This window comes from Mytilus californianus, unplaced genomic scaffold (genome assembly GCF_021869535.1).
Source record: "Mytilus californianus isolate M0D057914Y unplaced genomic scaffold, xbMytCali1.0.p SCAF_11, whole genome shotgun sequence".
NCBI lineage: Eukaryota > Metazoa > Mollusca > Bivalvia > Mytilida > Mytilidae > Mytilus > Mytilus californianus.
The window spans coordinates 56,723,547-56,743,723 of record NW_026262593.1 but is presented as its reverse complement, the minus strand read 5'-3'; the positions used below and the strand labels follow the sequence as shown (position 1 = coordinate 56,743,723).

The following is a 20,177-nucleotide window of genomic DNA, read 5'->3' as shown; positions in this document are numbered from 1 at the left end:
TTTCTAACTTTTCTAGTCAAAGAACAGAAGTTGTGAATTGCTTTTCTATAAATGACAATCATCATCACTTTCCAGAATCTAAACTACGATATGTTCTGCATTTGTACATTTAAGATATAGAAGGCCGATCTGAAACGGCATTTTTTTCGTTCGAGATCAATCAAAATATAACAGGATATCATCATGTTTGCTTAGACGCTGTTACAAATTACACAGACTATCAATTATTCAAAGAAAAATTCATTTATATTTTGAAATAAAAACCTCATGTTTGACAAGCATTGGAAGTGAACTGTTTGCTGCACGCATATAATGAAAATATAAAAAGGTGTAGGGCTGCGATGGTTTACTATAAACTTTGAGAGTACACGAAATAATGTTTTGATACAAATGTTGGCATCCAGGAACCACGGAAAATGGGTTCCTCTTTTAAATTATGTTTATACTATTAGGAGCATTACTTAAACAAGTAACTTTTAAAATTACCTAAACAAGTAATGTTGAAAACGAGGCTATTTTAAATATTACTTATATATGTAACTTTTCTAAATAATATTTTTATAAGTTTCCAATCATACAGATTTTACTAACTTCATCAAATTTTCACAGTCATCTGGTTATTTTTCCCATGAAATATAAAAACTAATCTTCATGAAACACTAATTGCCTTTCTGACGCACATATCTTTCATATCGACGCTTCTGGGTCAAGAATGAGTCTATTGAGACTATAAAAATTTCATTTTCCTTGAAAATCTTGAAGGTAGACATATATAAATAGATAGAAACTTGTGATTTAATTAAGACTAGAAGTTATTTATGATTTGTAACGCAAAACAATTACATTTGTCCTTAAATAATTGTAATTACTAATTCTTTCAAAGATGTATAAAATAACTTATTCAAGTAATATTTTTGTCCTTATTTTTAAAGTAACATTTTATATCTATACTCCTAGCCTCTCAAATATAGTGAATTCTTAATTGGATGTAATACAATGTTGTAAAAATTCATTAATACTACATTTAGTCTATGCTTCTATTGAAATTTAGAATAACTCTATTGAGTAGTTTAATTATTTTTAAAAACAAAAATGACTGACATAAGTAACTAAAAAAAATAACTTGTTTAAGTAACGGCCCTGACTGACTATTGGGAAGTGGCATGATATTCACATTTAGTACTAAGAAAGCATCTAACTTCTCCTAAAACCCTTGTCATTCCACAATGACGTCATAAAAATGTCGAAATTGACGTATTTGATCTAAAATGGCCATTACAAACATAGATTTGTGCCAATATATATTTGAGCAATAGCTTTACTGTAAGCGATATTTTCCACTCATTAACATCCTGTTGGAGTAAAACAGTTGCTCTTATCTTACCATTTCTTTTAAGATCTCAAATTGAGGTTATTTTGGCTGTTTTAGCTGTCTTCTAAATTTACAAAATTGGAATCCCTAGTGGTTATATATTAGACAAAATTCAAAAATAAAAAATATTGACGTCCGACAGCCTAATGAACATCTGGAGAATGCTATTGGGTAGATTGATAATGCTTTTATTTTTCTATTTTCGACCTTCTACTTTACTAAATTTAACAGTTCTTTATTTGAGATCACTATTTATTTATAAATAGTGATCAAGTCAGGTGCAATTTATTTGAGAACAATTTTGATTTATTCTACTCAGTGTTTAACTCAACATCTTTATCAACAAAAATAGGGAGATAGGTCAGGACGAGCAGTAACCGACAGGCGTCCGACCGCAAGCCTTGGACCGAGATCCAACTACGAGCTTTTTAAAATTCTTGGAATCGTAAGTGACTTAGTTTATCTGTTCTTACAAAAATGGAAGGTTTCGAAATCAGTTTTAAAATAGTTACTTATTTTTTTAACGTGCATTGGAAAAACATATTTTGTTTTGTTATTGAAAAACGTAAAAAGGGGAATTAAAACAACCTTTTTCACAATTTCACAAATCACTATTTTGTGATTGCATTGCCTGGCGACGAGTGTAGCAGAATGCGAGACATTGGGATACAAATACGGCGACAGGAACAGCGGCATTAATTATTTGCATAAAGGATTATATTTCAGAAGGTAGAGGACATAGATGATTCATTACCTGTATACGTACGCCTTACTTTTCGAGGTTTCCATTGTTTGTGTCTTAAGTTTCAATTTTATAAGATCTTGATGTACATTTGTAAATAATTGATTCGTTTGAATGTTATTTAACCGCAATGCAATTTACAGTATATTCTTGATAATTATATAAATTGTTTAAGAATCTTCATTCTATGGAAAGGTTTATTTATGAGAGTGGTTAATGTGGGAAAATAATAATCGATTTCGTCACGAATAAATGCGAGTGTAACCGATTATTTATCGTGAAAAGGTTGTTCATTCTCTTAAAAAAATAAAATACAGTTACAAGATTGAGACTTTAATTACTGCCTCTTGATTAGTCTAATTTCCATGATATATTATGGGCTAGTCTGATTGATGTAAGGGATTTCATATAGTTTGAATTTTTTAATTAATTGTTCTTTAGACTTGCTGAGTCACATGAGTACGGTTATATGGTAGGAATTGTATTCGGCAATTTTTTAGTGAAGAATAATCAGTTGTTTATCTATATTTCAAATCGAAAAATGTTGTTTCAACCATATTCTTATTTGACATGCAGTGCATCACTTTACATAAAAAACACTGCATCGTTATACGAGCTGGACATAATTTTCTTTTATATATTGAAATACAATTCAAAGAAATTATCTGACTTGTAATGCAATTCATACGGAAATTATGTCTAACATATGTATTTTTTTCACCAGTAATAAACCTGACTTTCTACATTTTATTGGTCAAAAGCTCTATACAATAGTTTAAAATATCGTGCCATGTCATTGAGTCAACTTAACTACCAATGGGAATGACTGTTTACGTATTAATCGAATATACCAGAAGTTGCAATAACTGCAAATCACTCCTGAACACCTTGTTCTACCTCTTTTAGACCTAACTGAGGAAAACAGATATACTTTGAAAAACATGTTTTAAACATGTTTCATTGAATTATGTTTCTTTGCCGGATTCGTATTAATAATACGATTGAAATAAGAAAGCTTACCTATTTGCGCATTGTCAAATAAAAGAAGATCGTATTGGCCATTATCTCCTTTAACACAGTTTTCTATACAATCTGACGAGTCCCATTGGACCTTGACAACGCCACCTTTTGCAACATTGAAAATAGTACCAATTTCACGATCTTCCTTATCATATTTGTAGCCTTCTGTAGGATTCCATGATCGTGATCTTATTACTCGAAGTCCCGATTTTATTTTTTCTTTATGAAATAAACAAATATTTTTATTATGTTAAACAATATGTGCCAAGACGCATTAAAATCCAACAATAGCATTACTAGCATGCTCCAAAGAACACATGATACGCTATGTTGTTAAAGTGATTAGTGCTCATTAATTTGTATTACAATAAGATAACTAAGGTTAATTATGTAATACTCATTATCTAAGACGATCTCAAGTATGAGTAAACTTATATGAAAGAAAGCTAAATAAGTATAAATTATATAAAAAGGTCATAGCATTCATGTTAGCAGTGGCTTCAATTAAATGCATATACCAATTATCACATCAATCTGAGAGAAACCGAATCAACAATATTTACCAATTGCTATTGGCTTCTCATTTTATTTATTTGCAAAAACAGAGATGATGACATTAGCGGATCGAAAAGAACAAAGCCGCGGCTATGACTGCCAAACAATAACCCATAAATCAACGGATGTATATTCGTAGTGGCAATGGAAAAGAAATACTTTCATCAACATTTTTTTTACACCTGTTTATGTAAAAGAATGAAAATAACACGTTAAAATTTCATGCGTGCGAAGGGATTTTCTGGATTTACCTTCATCAGGAATGCTCAATGCCGAATATTTGACCATGGATGTATACGAACCAAAACATTTGAAGAACTATGTGATAAAAACTTTGTATATGACTTTTTTTTCATTTTTGCTAATTGTCCATCTTCAACGATTTATTTTGACATTTAGAATACCCTTTTGGTATATTTGATTCATTTTTGTTCCAAGTATGGATTAATATCGAAATTGATATTGCACTGCACTATAAGCGTGCTTAAACAGCTAATTGAAGGACAAAAGCTCTGTTCGAAAAGGAACGGATCAACCTACAATGGTGTTTACTGGAACAAATTCCCGATTGACATTGGAAACTTATATACGTTTGACCATGCAAAAGCCGTAATTAGATATGGTATTAATTGAACTCTCTCAGGAATTTGGCTCTTTCATTTCCTTCGACATTGAGATAAAAACAAAAAGTCCCAATTTTTAAATACGCTATTGATTTGCTTACCTCCACCATAATGTTTACGAATATCATATCCATGGAAGTTTGAATAAAATGAAAACTTCTCTCTTATACATGGATCCTTTTGAATATCCTAAAGGTATAAAAATAAGACATTAACAGAATTATATAAGCAACTTGGACAGCATTTAATATGCTAAAACCTAAAGAAGGCTGTGGTATGCAGATGATTTGAGTTATTGCCATGTGTAATATTAAAGTATAGTTTATAGTTAAGTGAACTTATTTAGCATGTAGATTTTTAATGTAAGAAATGCAAACTTCGTACTGTTACACCACTGTCCCAGGTAAGGGGGAGGGTTGGGATCCCGCTAACATGTTTAACCCCGCCACATTCTGTATGTATGTGCCTGTCCCAAGTCAGGAGCCTGTAATTCAGTGGTTGTCGTTTGTTTATGTGTCACTTATTTGTTATTCGTTCATTTTTTGTACATAAATTAAGCCGTTAGTTTTCTCGTTTGAATTGTTTTACATTGTCATTTCGGGGCCTTTTATAGCTGACTGTGCGGTATGGGCTTTGTTCATTGTTGAAGGCCGTACGGTGAACTATAGTTGTTAATTTCTGTGTCATTTGGTCTCTTCTGGAGAGTTGTCTCATTGGCAATCATACCACATCTTCTTTTTATATTCAAACATGTTGTAAGCGCAGGATAATCGTTCTGAATTTTTAGAAATTTCATTAGTTAAATGTTAACAATGTTGTATAACCACAACGTGAAAATAACACTTTATGAATACCTTCCGTCAACATTTAACTTAAACATGTAATATGTCTCTCTCGCGAGACTAATCTTATGCTTTATTGTTAACCGTTTGTAATTATTCATCGATCTTCAGTTTAAAACTAGTTTTGTCTTTCGTCTCAAGCAAGTTATATCAAAATAAATATTTGAATTAGGTATCAATGACGTCTTGAATGTGTGGCAAAACATAATTTTTTTAAAAAAAAATTCTGAATGAGAATAGCGATACATTTAGGTTTTATCATTGGTACCATATGATTATTGGATTTCTCCAATCGAGATAGTTAAATTGTTGAATTTGAAAGTCCGAGCCGCGGCGAGGACTTTAAAGTTGATAATTTAACTATCGAGATAGGATAAATCCGATAATCCACGAGTAACTTTGTAAGAATCTGTTTCTCTAATGACTATCAAATAAATTTCATTTTTGATCAACAAAAATCCCTTTCGAGTGCCTTCCACATTCCACAAAGTTGTCAATTTCTCTAACACAAGTGAGCACATTTCGAGTCATCCCGTGAGCTGATGAAGGCTATGACCCGTAAACCCAGCCAATCCTCTTCTGAGATCATCGGTAACCACACTTTGATTATGTTTGTTTATACAATGGGTCCAGAAAAAGTTAAATTACCAACGAAATTAGAGAAATCATATTATACAAACGTTTCCAAAAATAGATATTATGTATCATTCATGATTTCGGTTGTTCAAGGGAAAGACTTTAATATCGCCCATTGTAGTGTTGTATAGCATTTACGGTAATTTTGACAATAAAAATCTTTTTAGTGATACCCGAGGCCAAAATATTTGGAAATTCAAAACTTATTGAAAATTGCAGCTAGCAATAAAACCAGGTTTCAACCCACCATGTTTTATTAAAATGTCCTGAACCAAGTCAGGAATATGGCAGTTGTTATCAACAAGTCCGTTTCTATGTATGTTTGCGTTTTTTTTTTTTTGTTGCAGTTCAATGTTTCTGTTGTTCCGTTGTTATCCTCTTATAGTTGATGTGTTTTCCTCGGTTTCAGTTTGTAACTCGGATTTGTTTTCGCTTAATCGATTTATGACTTTTGAACAGCGGTTTACTACTATTGTTTTTATTTGAGTTTGACAGATTGTCGTGTTTAAGACATTTCATATCAGGTTTATAATTATACACAATGATTAAGCAGACACTTAAAAGTTATGTATAGTTCTGAATTTAAAGAAATGTGCCCTTTTAATAAAACCTTACATCGAACTAACAGTCACAACATGTTCACCATCTTTTATATTAAAACGGCTTTCTTTCTATAAGGATCTTTGAGTAACACAAGGCAAAGACATTTATTATAAAAAGTTCATTGTCCTGTTTTTAATAGGGTAATGTCAACGACATTATGGACATTAGAAACTTTATAAGGCATCTGTAAACTTGACATGGACAATCTAGCTCTTATTCCGTCTAAAATTAGACAATCGCATAATGAGCTAATCTTGCATTAACCATGTTAACCATTGTAGTATTTGTCTTCTAATTCGACATAAATTGGTGCAGATCTCTAAGACGAATTAGACTAGTCTTGTTTATTGATGAAAGAACGCTGGACGACAGTTCTTTTTTACAAGAAGAGCATCAAGCGTAAATTAAAATATAACACACTTATACATAAAACTACTGGATAGTAAATTGTAAACGTTAAATTACTATATCACTTGATAAAGTGGGTGCGTGCAAGAAATTTTCTAGTTTAACCTCATCTGGAACCTTCAAATCACAAAAATGTGCACTCACAGGATGAAAATATACCTATGTGTGGTGGGGAGGGTCATATTTAAAAATGAAACCTTGACCTTCTTGACTTTCTTTCTTCAGCAGCGCAAAAAAATTGTCTTAAAAGAGTTCACATGAATATTTCACTACATGCATATTTATTGTGAGGAGGAATAGGGTGTACAAATTTCATTTTTCATAATAATGTTTTTTTTATAAATCACGTTTAATATTCAGCTCATTATTTGAATGTTCAATACAAATAACTGAAAGGCTAGGCATATATACATTCATGAGAATACCAGAATAAGGAAATTTCCGTAACTTTAAAAATAAATTAAGCTATATCATACGTAAATGTTAATACCTGTTTGAACATAGTGTTCGTCTCATGTATAACACTCTGTTCTTATGAATTGTTGTTTGTTACACTGATAGAGCTCTATTCTTATTGAGTCTAAACATTCCTGCTAAAACTGGGTGAATGACTACTATAAACAAGACTAACCTAATATTTTTATTTCAATATAGGCTTGCGTTAGAAGGTTACAAATTTAACAAATGAACTTTGTCTTCAAATAACAAGGCCATACAAACCGTAACTCGTATCGGGTCCTTCACCTGAGTTTAAACTTACGTTTCTGAGTAATATTTAATCGGATAATACGGGAAAGCTTCGATATATATCATAACAGTATCAAAGCAATAGCTACCGAGCAGATGATACTGTCGTGTATAGTCAATCAAACCTCGGTATCACCCTAGTGTTAGAAAACCAATACAATGCTTTATCAAATTAATGCGTGTTTTCTCGATTTTACGCTCAATCCAAATAGCTGAAAGGCTAGGAATATATACATTCATGAATACATGAGAGCATAACAACCAAGATATACCCTAAAGATGTTGAAAACGAGCTTACCTTTTCCTTGTTGTCTATCTCTATATCATTATCGCCATCTTCTGTATCTTCATCAACACTATCTTCATAATAAGTCTGTTATATCAAATATGTTACATTAAAAAAGGGTAGACTGTGAGTATGGGAGAAAACTATTTCAAATAATGTGGAAGTCATTTGTGCATTTTAAACTAGGTGTAATTAAAAGAGTGATTCAGCATTTTTGTTGCAAGAGTTTTTAAGAAGATTGGACAAGTTTGACTCCACAAAACATTAAATTAAGGAATAGCATTGTTCTTAAAGATTCAAAAAATCAAAAGCCGAAAAGGTAAAAAAATCATACATAAGGTTTTATTGCTAAGCTATTGATTGATCGGCTGCACTCAACTGTATGTCCTTGGTTTTCATATGCAAACAGTATTATTTTAGACAATATGATCTGAACTTTTATTCTAGTACAAGCTTATGCTAACTGATTACCTACAGTAGCACAAAAATATCACTAAGATAGTGACAAACCATTGAATTTATTTTGTAATCTTTGGGAGGTTACCCAACCAACGTAATGAAAACTAGACCAAACTGAAAATCCTATCCGGTCATTTTGAGATACAATCATGCTCTTGCGATAAGTTTGTGCGAAACCTGTTTTTAAAATGAGCATCAATAATAACATGACGCAGTGATATATAATGGGTATGACCAGATGGGAATTAAAATACTTTAAAGTTCTATTGTAGCACTTACCCGCCGTCGACCGAGAAAAGATTTAAGTCTTTTTTCCAGTGAAATGCCTGCAAGAAAGGAATATATAAATATCATTAGGTATAAGGCATTAGTAATTATTTGATGTTCTAATGTGATGTGCTGCTTTCTCGTCAACGCGATGAGATTCCTGATATAACTATATTTAACATAGACTAATAGATGTATATATTTATGGTTGTTGCATGATAACCCCATGTACATTCACATGTATTGTACCATATAAAGACTCTGTCGACATTGCTGTGTAAAAATTTAAATTAAAAAAAGTGTTGTTTCTATTGCAGTGCATAACAGAAAATAATTGATGCTCTTATGCTTGGAAAAATGTATCAATTTTTAATCAAAAACATTCCGCGAAATTTTATGAATTATTAAATCAACGTCGTGTACAAACATTACGATATATGATTGATACTTAAGTTGAAGGTTATTCCGTTACATGTACGCTTTAAATTTGGAAATTATCTCATTAAAACTAGATTTATTGAAGTAGATGTCGTTTCATTTTTTTTTGTATGTATTTCAACAAGTCAATATATATAACTGTCGACTTGATGATTAACACATGAACGAGCCAATGAAAACAAATATAAATTTGAAGTTGCAATGTTTAGATTTAGAATTATAAGGATTAAACGCTTTTTTATCAAATGTATACGCAAATTTTTAACTACCTTTCATTCAAGCCTTTTTTTTTCTTTTGCTTTATTCTAGCATAATTTCGATCACACCACACGAAGAATTTTTCAATAAATGTCTCTCACATGAATAATTTGCCTAAACAATAACATGTGATAATACTTATGTCCTTAAACTGGGAGCTAATGTCTCTATTATTTCGAAATATAAAAAGTATTAAAAAAACTCAACTAATTTATATTAACAGAATATTTTTCATCAGCATTTAAGAGTTAGATGTCAAAATATCATTTCCATTCACTTATTGTTGTAACGAATGCAAGAATTGAAATATAACATTTTATTTGTGTCTTATCGAAAAGACTACCATAGCGATCCAACATCTGATCATACACGATCCGATTGCAATATTTGGCCATCGTTAGTTACTATTTTGCGAACTTTTTCTCCGTATAAGGAAGGACAGCCGTGTTAAACTAATAGTAACACATAAATTCCGGTAACCCTTTTTTTTTTTTGGTCAACATAAATAAGCCGAAAACGCATAGTATCAAAACTTTTGAAAAGTGATCTACTTTTATTTGTTCTGCCAACATGTTAAATCAATCATTTTGTTTTTCACCCACAAGAGGTTAAATATTTCCTAGAAAAACCTCTTGTTGTAAAAGTCCTTGAGTTTTTATCTGTTGAAGTATCTATGACCGCATCTAAGTAGGCAGAAACAGGAAAATAAACTTTAATGACTATTTAAAGTTTAACCGATTTATTGGTTCTAAATAAGTAAATAAATTTAATATTAACAGTCTACTGATTCTGAACATGTTTCCAATAAGCCTTTAAATACTTAAAAGATAAAATTCCACGAATAGATGTGTTCATAGATATACAGAAATCATTACGGGTAAAGTAGTTACGTGTATGTCACTCACTACCCTTGATGCAATGTTTAGCTTGGATGACCGCATGACGCTAGAATATATAGAGTTATATTCTTAGTTTTATGATATACATGTTTATCAAAACTGAGCATATTTTTAGTTCAGAACTCAGACTACTGAGCTGTTGAATATTCGTGTATCGTTCTAACAGTGTTTCAAGGTAACTTTATACTCACAAAATATCACAGGTCTGACAGTTGTAACATAAAGATGGTACTGGAAATCGTAAAATGGTGTGTTGGTCATAGTAAATTTTGTTTGTGTATCATTTTCCTATTTGTTTATACTGTACTTTTCATTAGTACTATACTTTTTAGTAGTTTGTTTTCATAAATTATAACGCTTCCTCTAGATCACAAGAAGAACACAATGTAGGAGAACAGTCTTTAAAGATAATTATTTATTGCTTGATATCAACTCGGGTTATTAAATTTAAGTTTGATAATAAACAAGCATTTTTTATCTTATGGTAAACATTGTCTTTATAATAAATACAAAACGTCCGCGAATCGTCGATCTAATCTTTTGCACATATCAGTGTGACGCCATTTGTCCTGATCTGATGTCAAACTTTAATATCATACATTTTTTAATCTTTGGGTACGCTCCAGAGTTTTATAAGATTTGACAATAATAAAATTTTTATGTGAAACATTTGAATGTTTTGTGTACTACTGAAAAAATCCCGAATTGCCGTCGACATGGAGAAAATGAACATCGTTCTCACCTTCGAAAGTTATCAAAGACCTAACGAATATCCAATGGAAGTATGGTAATATTATTTCTTCATAATGGATAAGATAATAAATTTAACGCATAAAAAGTCGTGTCTTCTTTCCGTATCACACTCCGTACAGTTTGATACGAGAAATACCTCTACATTCGATAAATAGATAACATGTCACAAGCATAACAAAATGAATATTTCTATATTTTTAAAACGGACATGGATGCCAACATCAGCATACAAAAATAGAAAATAACATAATTTTAATTAAATACAAAGAAAGTGCTGTCTATGTATTTTTAATCACATTATTGGGTGTGCTACCCGTAGATCACTTTAATTTTGCAGGCAACCATTCCACGATTTTTTGAGCCAGATAAACGGATTGGATCTTCCATGGAAATACAAATGAATTGAATACAATTTCTATCAGTTATCCGGTGAAGTGTATATGTCCTTTGTACGTTCAATGACATATAGTTTTAAATTTATCTTTCTAATTTAAAATAATATTAGATTAAAATAGTCATTTAATGTGTCTTATCGAAAATATTTTCTTCGCGATCTTATGGCAGATCGTACACGCTTCGATCGCGATCGCAATACTTGACCACCGTTACGTATACACCTCCAGAAGAAAACAAATCTGTAAACTATAATACCAATTTCAAATCGTACATGTAATGTGTAATATAAGGCAATTATCAATGCTCTAAATGTGTTTTAAATTAGCATAATTTTGATTGTTTCTTATATTTCCTTTTGATATGAAATGTAAAAAGATAATATCAAATAAAATAATAAAAGTAATAATGCCATTGTTTTTACTCACCATATTCACTCATCTCGACAGATTCAAAGAACACTCGATAAAATGTTCATGCCAGCATACTGAAAATGAAATAAAATGTTACATCTGTTTCCGAGAAATTTCAAAACCATAATAAGAAATATATACTTGACTCCCGGAAATAGAAAGTGTACTTCCCTGAACGGATACTTATATGATGATTCGATCTTCAATATACTTTATTTCCAGCCTTGGTAGATCAGCTATATATCCGTTGTCTGTTTGATTGACATTAAAATACAATACACTTGTTTTCTTGATTTTACTATCATACATGATATTAATAGTGTACGTACAAACGTGTGGCTTTGGACATATGTAGTACACTTTGATATATTATACTTTATATTTTTACATATATATAAAGTAGTCAGCAAAGACAACCATACAAGACAATGCATTTTCCATATATAATGTTGTTCTACATATGGTACCAAACAACAAAAGTTGTTGTCTTATCAAAACCATTGATGGACTGCAAAAGGCACGAAATTTCTTCTTTTATTGTTGATTTAAAAATAAACTTTTTTACAACGCGACTTTGTCAAATTTACTATTAACTACAAAAACCTTAATGGAGTCTTTGCAATATCTATTGGTATGTTAGTTTGAATCTTTAGTTAGTTGTGTGGTGTCCTATCCTGCTCGAAGTGAGGGCAAATAAGTCAAAAACATAAAACAACATGCAAATACGTTAACAAACGTTTCCTTGAAAGGGGGTTGTTGCTCACAAGGAAACTTTTAAAGCAACAGTTCAAAGTGGTGAAGTTGAAAATCATCCCTTCAAACATCTTGAGTTGGTTGGCCATTATTGAATATCTGTTAATACACATGCCACATGCGGAGCAGAATGTGCTTACACTTTCAGATCGCTTCTGGTTTTTGGTGGTGTTAGTGTTGCTCAGTCTTTTGTTTTCTTTTGTCATAATCCGTTTTTTGCCATGGCATTGACAGTTTTTTCGACAAATGAGTTTGATTATCACTTAAGTATCTTATATTACGTTACCTAACAAAATAACATTGGTGATCAGTCAAGGATGTTATCGTACAGATTGATCTTAGTTTGTGATTTCCGAGTTCACAGGACCAAAGTTGGCTCTCTTGTACCGTCCCTCTTTTTCATTTTATTCATCGAAGTTCATACATGTATATGTATTTCACTAGTTAAAATTACATAAAAAAGTCATGAGAAATTTTTCAATAAAGCAACGTATAAGCAAATAGAATGCGTAGCCACGGCAGATATTTAATTTCATTTCTGTTAAGAGGAAATATAGTATAGTAAAACATATTCTTACTTACATGTTACGTTCTCATACTTTACAGTGTCACACTTGAAAATGTGTTTATTTTTGTCTATTTGGTTTATTTTGGTTAATAGTCAATTTCCGTGGGAAACGGAAGACACAATAATGCTTTCTCTGTGTTAATAAACAGCGGAATACAATTAAAGTTGAAAAATTGAGAATGTCTTGAACAAAGAAAAATACAATCAATAGAAAGACTTGAGCTGCATCAGATAGAAATCGACCTTATACAAATGAATATCAATACATCTGTTAACATATTTCGGGTTGAAAAGATCTCTATGCCAATTCTTTAACTGTTTGAAAATTGAGCTGATATAAGAACCCTACAACACAGACCAAAATTCATCTTTTAGTTATTTATATCGACGCAGCTCACTTATAAATCAATTGTTAGTAGAGAAAATACGATAAAAGTTTTAAAAAAAAAAAATAAATAACTATAGGTTGATATGTTTTTTGTTGATTGGTCCTTCGATACGACGGATTAATTCATATCAGATCTAAATTAAACGTCTTCTTTGGTATACATTAAACGTAAAATAATCATTTATAACATGACTGACTCCGATCAGCAATGGTATCAACCAGAAAATCAAACCAAAACAGAACTCAGGTCGATTGATACAACCTGCCCACCAGTTGGTTATGTGTTATTGTTACATCATTGATATCGTCCAATAGGCAATTAGTTAATGCCCGCTCTTGATTCAAGAGCTAGATTTCTTTATTAACGGAAGTTACGGTCTGGGTGTTTGCATAATTAAAGATGCTTTTTTTTTGCAAACCCGAAGAGGGATAATTTATTTTATAAAGGAAGGATTCTAATATTTTCGATATTGATGAATATTTCCAGCGAAAGTATTTGCCAAAACATCTTGGTTTCGTCAATGAAATAAACCAGTTACTTATGAAAAGACATTAACGTGATGAACAAACTGCCCTTAGTACACACTACTGGAACAATGCCCCGTAGATTGGCCGTGAAAGTGTCCGTAAAAATGCTGGTGATTTTTACAGTGTTTGTCACGGTTAATTTACGGTGGGCCGTGAAACTTATCCGTGACAATGCCGTGGAATGACTGTCGTGAAAAGGCTGTGAAAAGTTTGTGAAAAGGCCGTGAAGAGGTGCCACCTGAAAACTTGGGTGAAAAGACCGTAGAAACCATGTGAAAAAAAATGTACACCGTCAAAAAGTTGTGATAATGCATTATGTGCCCATTGTGAAAAGACCGTGAAATGTAGATATAGTACAGTATATGCCTTTATTTGTCGTGAAAGGCCGTGAAAGGGTGCCAACTGAAAACTTGGGTAAAGAGACCGTAGAAACCCTTTGAAAACAAAAATGTACACCGTGAAATAGTCGTGATAAATTATGTGCCCATTGTGAAAAGACCGTGAAATGTACATGTACTACTGTGATAAACAGCCATTCACTGATTGTGAAAACTCCTGTAAAATGTTAAATGTATTTTTCAGGCCATAATTTAACAAAAATTTAAATGCTGTTTCAATCAAGTGAAGTGAAATGCCTGAAAACCTAGTGTAAACATCTACAGACAACTTATTTAAGTACAATGCAAGTGAGACTATGAAAAACCATATTAAAATGCTGTATTTTTTTTAGTAATAATTGTGACAAAGAATAAAAATATTAATTTTAATAGAACTGTAGTAATTATGTAAAGAAAACATAAAAGCACACAAATGTCAATGTGATTAAGTAGCTAAAGTCAGTTGTAACATGTATTGTAGAAATTTTGTACATCTCTTGGGTCTGATTTTACCACTTCAGCAATATTTTTCTAATGTAATCCTTCACTTCACTGCCCTCTGGAATAACTATTCCAGAAAAACATTTATAGAAGTTCCTGTTAATTCCCAGGAAATACTTTTAACTGAAAAGCTCTTCTTTCCAACTGGATTCCTGAACTATTTTATATAAAGACTGCTATATCCTTTTGCTCTTCATTCCTAGAATAAATGAAGAAACATTACATATATTATACATGTATATAAAAAAACTATTTATATATGCAAATAAATTTTTGACATTTATGTACATACATGTACTTAAAACAGCTACAATATTATTCTATGCAATACAGGACTTCACGGTTAATGACCCCATATTGAATAGGGGGCAGATTTTCATACTGGAGGTGAAAATGTATGAAAAATACCAAAAAACATCATTGAAACAGAACAGCCACTTGGAAACATGCATAGGTTTTCCCATATTTTCATACCATTTTCCAGAAAATTAGTTAACGAAGTTCTGTATTGTCAACTTATATTATTTTTTTTAGATTTTTTTAAAGACTAAAGACACTTTTAAGACAGACTATTAAATTTAAATGTTTCTTTGAAGTAATAATATGTATGGCTAAAGCCAAACTTGTCTAGACTAAGTGGCCGTAACGAGTCACAGCTATTTATTTTACAGGGGGCCAGGGGCGTAGCAACTTTTACTGCAGGCACATTCGCCATACCAATTATTTTTTAAACACTTCATTGCCATACCAATTATTCTAATAATATGGCACAAACCCTTCTAGAAAGGACATTTTGCCGTACAAATATTAAATACTTTCCCTGCTACGCCTCTGATTAATCCCTTTTGAACTTTGTGTCCCGACGGCCAAGTCAGAAAATACTTTAATACATGTAGCTCCCGACACATTCAAAGGGGGTTACGCCTTTGATTATCAGAGTGAACTCCATTTCAGAGATACTTATTGCTATTATAATCATTTCCAATTATCTATGTCTATGCCTACGAAGTGTACTGTACATTAATGTCATTTTTTTTATGTGGCCTGTGTGTGGAAAAAGGACCCCCCTTTTTTTTCCCAAATACATAAACAAAACAAAACTGTAATCGTATTTAAAGGATCCGGTAAGTCTTAGAAAACATTAACCGAAATGATTAAAGGAATCAAGTGCAACAGACTCAAATATAAGTGAATATATCACATGCATGTTTGCGCGGTTTCTGCAAATTCAGTGAAAATCAGTTCAATGGAAATGCTCACAAACGTCATCAACATTTTGGTGATATGATGCATAAAAGAATAAAACATGTAAAATATTAATAACTTAACTTACCTCAAACTTGCTGTCACTCGTCTTGCATCTATAAAGTAAATATTAATCGACCTTCGGCGTCTTTCAAATTTCCAAAATTGCGGAAATGTTACAATTACTCTAAAAGAAACACGAATCCGGATACGGTCTGATATTCCGGGAAGTTCTCGTTTTTACATGTTTCGGTTCCGGTGAATTAAAATTAATGTTTACATTGTTTATAAGGTATCCGGTCGTTCCGTCCCCAAACCGATCAGGCCCCAAGTCGATCCGGCCCAAAGTCGATCCGTCCCAAGTCGATCCGGCCCACGTCGATCCGTCCCTACGTCGATCCGGCCCCATAATAAAATATGAATAAACTATATTGACTTTGGAGGATTTTGTGACAAATTTTAACAGTATAAATGGAATTTGTAAAAAGTATCGTTGATGGATGACAACAGGTAAGTGAAGTATTGGAGTACCAGTCAAAGAATTATTTTACATCGATACGAAAATGAGTGTGATTGTGTCTGTTTGTATAGCAGCTTCAACATATTAATATCAAGGATTTGTATATACAAATCCTTGTTAATATGAAGTTATTTTCCATGATAACTTTGAATGTCATGGCGATTTTATTTTATTTAATTCATACACAGAATAGCTAAATAAATATTTACAGTCTAATGGAACCTATAAAATTTAACTCATCATAATGACTTGTTTAATCAAATCATTAGTCTATAATTGGTTTAATTCAACAATTGTCTAATGATTGTGAACTAAGGTAATGCCACTCGTAATCACTTAATTCAATCAAATCCTGATTGATTAAAGTTACGTAATCAACAAGGTCTTAATAGTTTGATCTTTTGTTTGGTGTTATGTCTTATAAATGTTATAATAATTAATTGTATTTTTTTCAGGTAACACCAAAGGCTTCTATAACACATGTTTTTTTTTTTGTAATATCGAATATAGTCAATATTTTTTTTTTAAAGTTGACAATAGTTTGAATAGTTTATAATAATGTACAGACGAGAAGCAAAATACTTTTCTTTAAATACAAAATATTTATTGGCACAAAGTCATTAATTATAACAATGAATGGTTCCATTTAAAAGTCAGTCCTGTACAGTAGTATTGCATATAATAATATTTAAACATACATATATTTATAATGAAAAGTTTATAGGATATTTAGAAAAATGAGAGTGGAAATAATTAGACCATATTACAATAATCACATGGGATGTTTTAAATCTGAATTAGGATAAGAAAAAATTGAAATGAATAATATCACGGCCTTTTCACTGGTTTCAACAACCAGTGAAAAGGCCGTGATATTTTTTATTAGGCATGAAAGGACAAATTATCACGGCCTTTTCACGGGATATTGAAATTTCACGGTCTTTTTCTAACATCAAATATTTTTCACGGCCTTTAGAAATATTTTTTTACAAAAGTCACGGGGTATTTTCACGGGGTTTTCACGGCCCTGTGATATTTCACAGACATTTCACGGCCTTTTTATGGGCTGTTGTTACAGTAGTGTCAGTGGAAGCCTATGGAGACATCCGAAAAAAATCAACCAGACTGTAGAGCTTTGTGTGGGTTTTGTAGAGATTGATTGATTGTTGTTTGTTTTTCGTCCAGTGACAAATATTTCATGATTTAATTTTATGACGAGGTTCAGTAGTGGAGTGACAGATTGGAACACTGTGCGGGACAAATTTGCAATTCCAGAATTGGCAAATCTGACTTTGTCGGTTTACAAGATATCAAAAATATGTTTTGCCCAAGTGATAGATAATCAAAAAAATTAAATTTCCCCATATGTCCCAATATGTCACCGTTGTCACTGTTGTCACCACAGCTGATTAAAAGTACATTTCCCATGGGAAATTTAGAAATTCCCATGGGAATATTCGAAGTTCCCATGGGAAAAGTTAAAGTTCCCATCGGAAAAAATACTTTTCCCATGGGAATTTTAAAGTTCCCATCGGAACTTTACAGTTCCCATGGGAAAAGACGAATACAGAGAGTTCCCATGGGAATTTAACTTTTCCGATGGGAACAGTTTTTCTTCCCATGGGAACAATTTTTCTTCCCATGGGAACATTTGTCTACCTATGGGAACAATTTTTCTTCTCATTGAAACAGATATTTTATGTATGGAACATGTTTTCCGTTTGATTGTTTTTCTTCTAGAAAAATAAAAATTTGTTGAAAATGCAGGATTTATGTTAAATTATTGCAGTATGCAGATTTTCTACAAAATGTCAATATGGTTTCATATCTAAAGCTGCTCTCAACATGCAACTTCCATAAAAACTCTGATTATCCAGTTAAATATGAAGCAATGGCAAGTAAGTTTTTAAATAAGTTGTGCGTGTGTGTTGTGAATACAAATTTCTACAATGTATTATTGAACTTATTGGAAAATAGATAATAAATGTTTAACAACTTTTTTCCGGTGCTTAGAAAAACCCCATTTATTTTTTTTTTTTTCAAAATACAAGACCCATAAAACAAAAACACTATAACCATGATAACATGCTGAGATAATATATTCATTTACAATCTGTATACACGTGCGTAATTAACGGGTTCTGGTTGAATGAACATGAATTTCGATCGATTACACACAGATGACGATCAATAGAGTGTGGCACGTGTCGTTAAAACATTTACATGGTAATTACTAAAGATGTGATTATATAATTTGGAATTATTTTTTAATTTTTTTAATTTAAAACAACATAGCCTACTTTTATATTTCATGTCCTTTGTGGCAACTGTATCATCACATCAAGTCCCTAGTGCGTATTATTGAGGTGGTCCAAGGACACAGTTATCGTCCTTTGGTTTTCGTTGTCTACGAATATAGTCCCTAGTGTGAACAGTGTATAACTTGCATTTTTTTTTTGATACACTTTCCCAATTTATTTCTTGATATTTTATGCATGAAATATTAAGTAAGGGGATGAAATTACATGTTAAAAAAATTTGGGTGCTGAATCTTTATGTTAAGTAGTGATTTGGTCCAGTTAAAAAAGGTCAAAAATTAGAATGTCTGAAGCTGTCAAACTGAATTTTAGCCCCCCTTAACACAGAATTGTCAATATTTTGAGTTAGAGCTGGTAGAAGTTTCTATAATTTTTTATATTATTTGTATCAATAGTAGTACACTACACTGTAAAAATCTTTTTGAGATAGAGCAGGTGCGATTTTTTTAATTTGAATTTATTGTCTAAAAGAAATGCACTACGAAATAACTGTGTTCTCGGGCCTAAGAGATGAATTCCGTAAATGTAGATTCTGTACTTTGGCAACTTTCCTGAATGGTTTGCTGGTTTCAATTTGTCAAACTCAATAAAAGTAAAGGATTTACATCTTTGTTTGACAGAAATTCTGTTAAAATGTCCCATTTCGTCATTATACGGCTAAAATAAGCATTTTAAAGCAGTTTCCATTTTATGCCTAAGAGCCATGCTGACTTTCTATCTGACAGCTTTTTATGTTCCTGATATTTGTGTTTCTATGCTTAAATCAAATTTAATCAACCATTTGTGAACTCGGAATCTAGAGAAAAGTAGATTATCACAGAAAAAATGTGCAGAATATTTGTATTTATGTCCCTGGTTAAACGGCCTGTTTGATGTATGTGAAATGTGAAGAGCTTTGTACATAAAATCTGTAGTCCATCACAAATATTTCACTAAATCTGTAAAAAAAACACTTTACAATGATCAGTACACCCTATTCATTTCATATGCTACCATAATTTTCTTCTTTAGGATAGTAAGTGGTTCAAATATATGCCAAATGAGACTAAAACTACATGCAAGTTTTCCATTGAAAAGTGAAAAACTGGTCATCAGACCATACTGTCTGCAAAAAAAAGTTGAATTCAAGAGTCCTTTTGCAATTAGACTTCTTGTATCATGACATCTTAGCATAGAAATGAGTAAAAAGTAACAAATTTCAATTTCTTATAGCCTCTGTGTGCATTTTTATATGTAAATATGGGCTACGGCCTAAATCGACTCTA

At 31.7% G+C, this 20,177-nt stretch overlaps 2 long non-coding RNA genes across 2 annotated transcripts; both read right to left on the bottom strand.

Moving 5' to 3' along the window:
- Positions 1 to 7,855: 7,855 nt before the first annotated feature.
- On the bottom strand, positions 7,856 to 11,785 carry LOC127720403 (uncharacterized). The gene is made up of 3 exons (XR_007990722.1): positions 11,730 to 11,785; positions 8,573 to 8,619; positions 7,856 to 7,921 (listed from the first exon to the last, which is right to left on the bottom strand). It is a non-coding gene; the product is annotated as an uncharacterized LOC127720403 (long non-coding RNA).
- A 2,868-nt stretch (positions 11,786 to 14,653) lies between these two features.
- On the bottom strand, positions 14,654 to 16,321 carry LOC127720400 (uncharacterized). The gene is made up of 2 exons (XR_007990719.1): positions 16,163 to 16,321; positions 14,654 to 15,028 (listed from the first exon to the last, which is right to left on the bottom strand). It is a non-coding gene; the product is annotated as an uncharacterized LOC127720400 (long non-coding RNA).
- Positions 16,322 to 20,177: the final 3,856 nt, after the last annotated feature.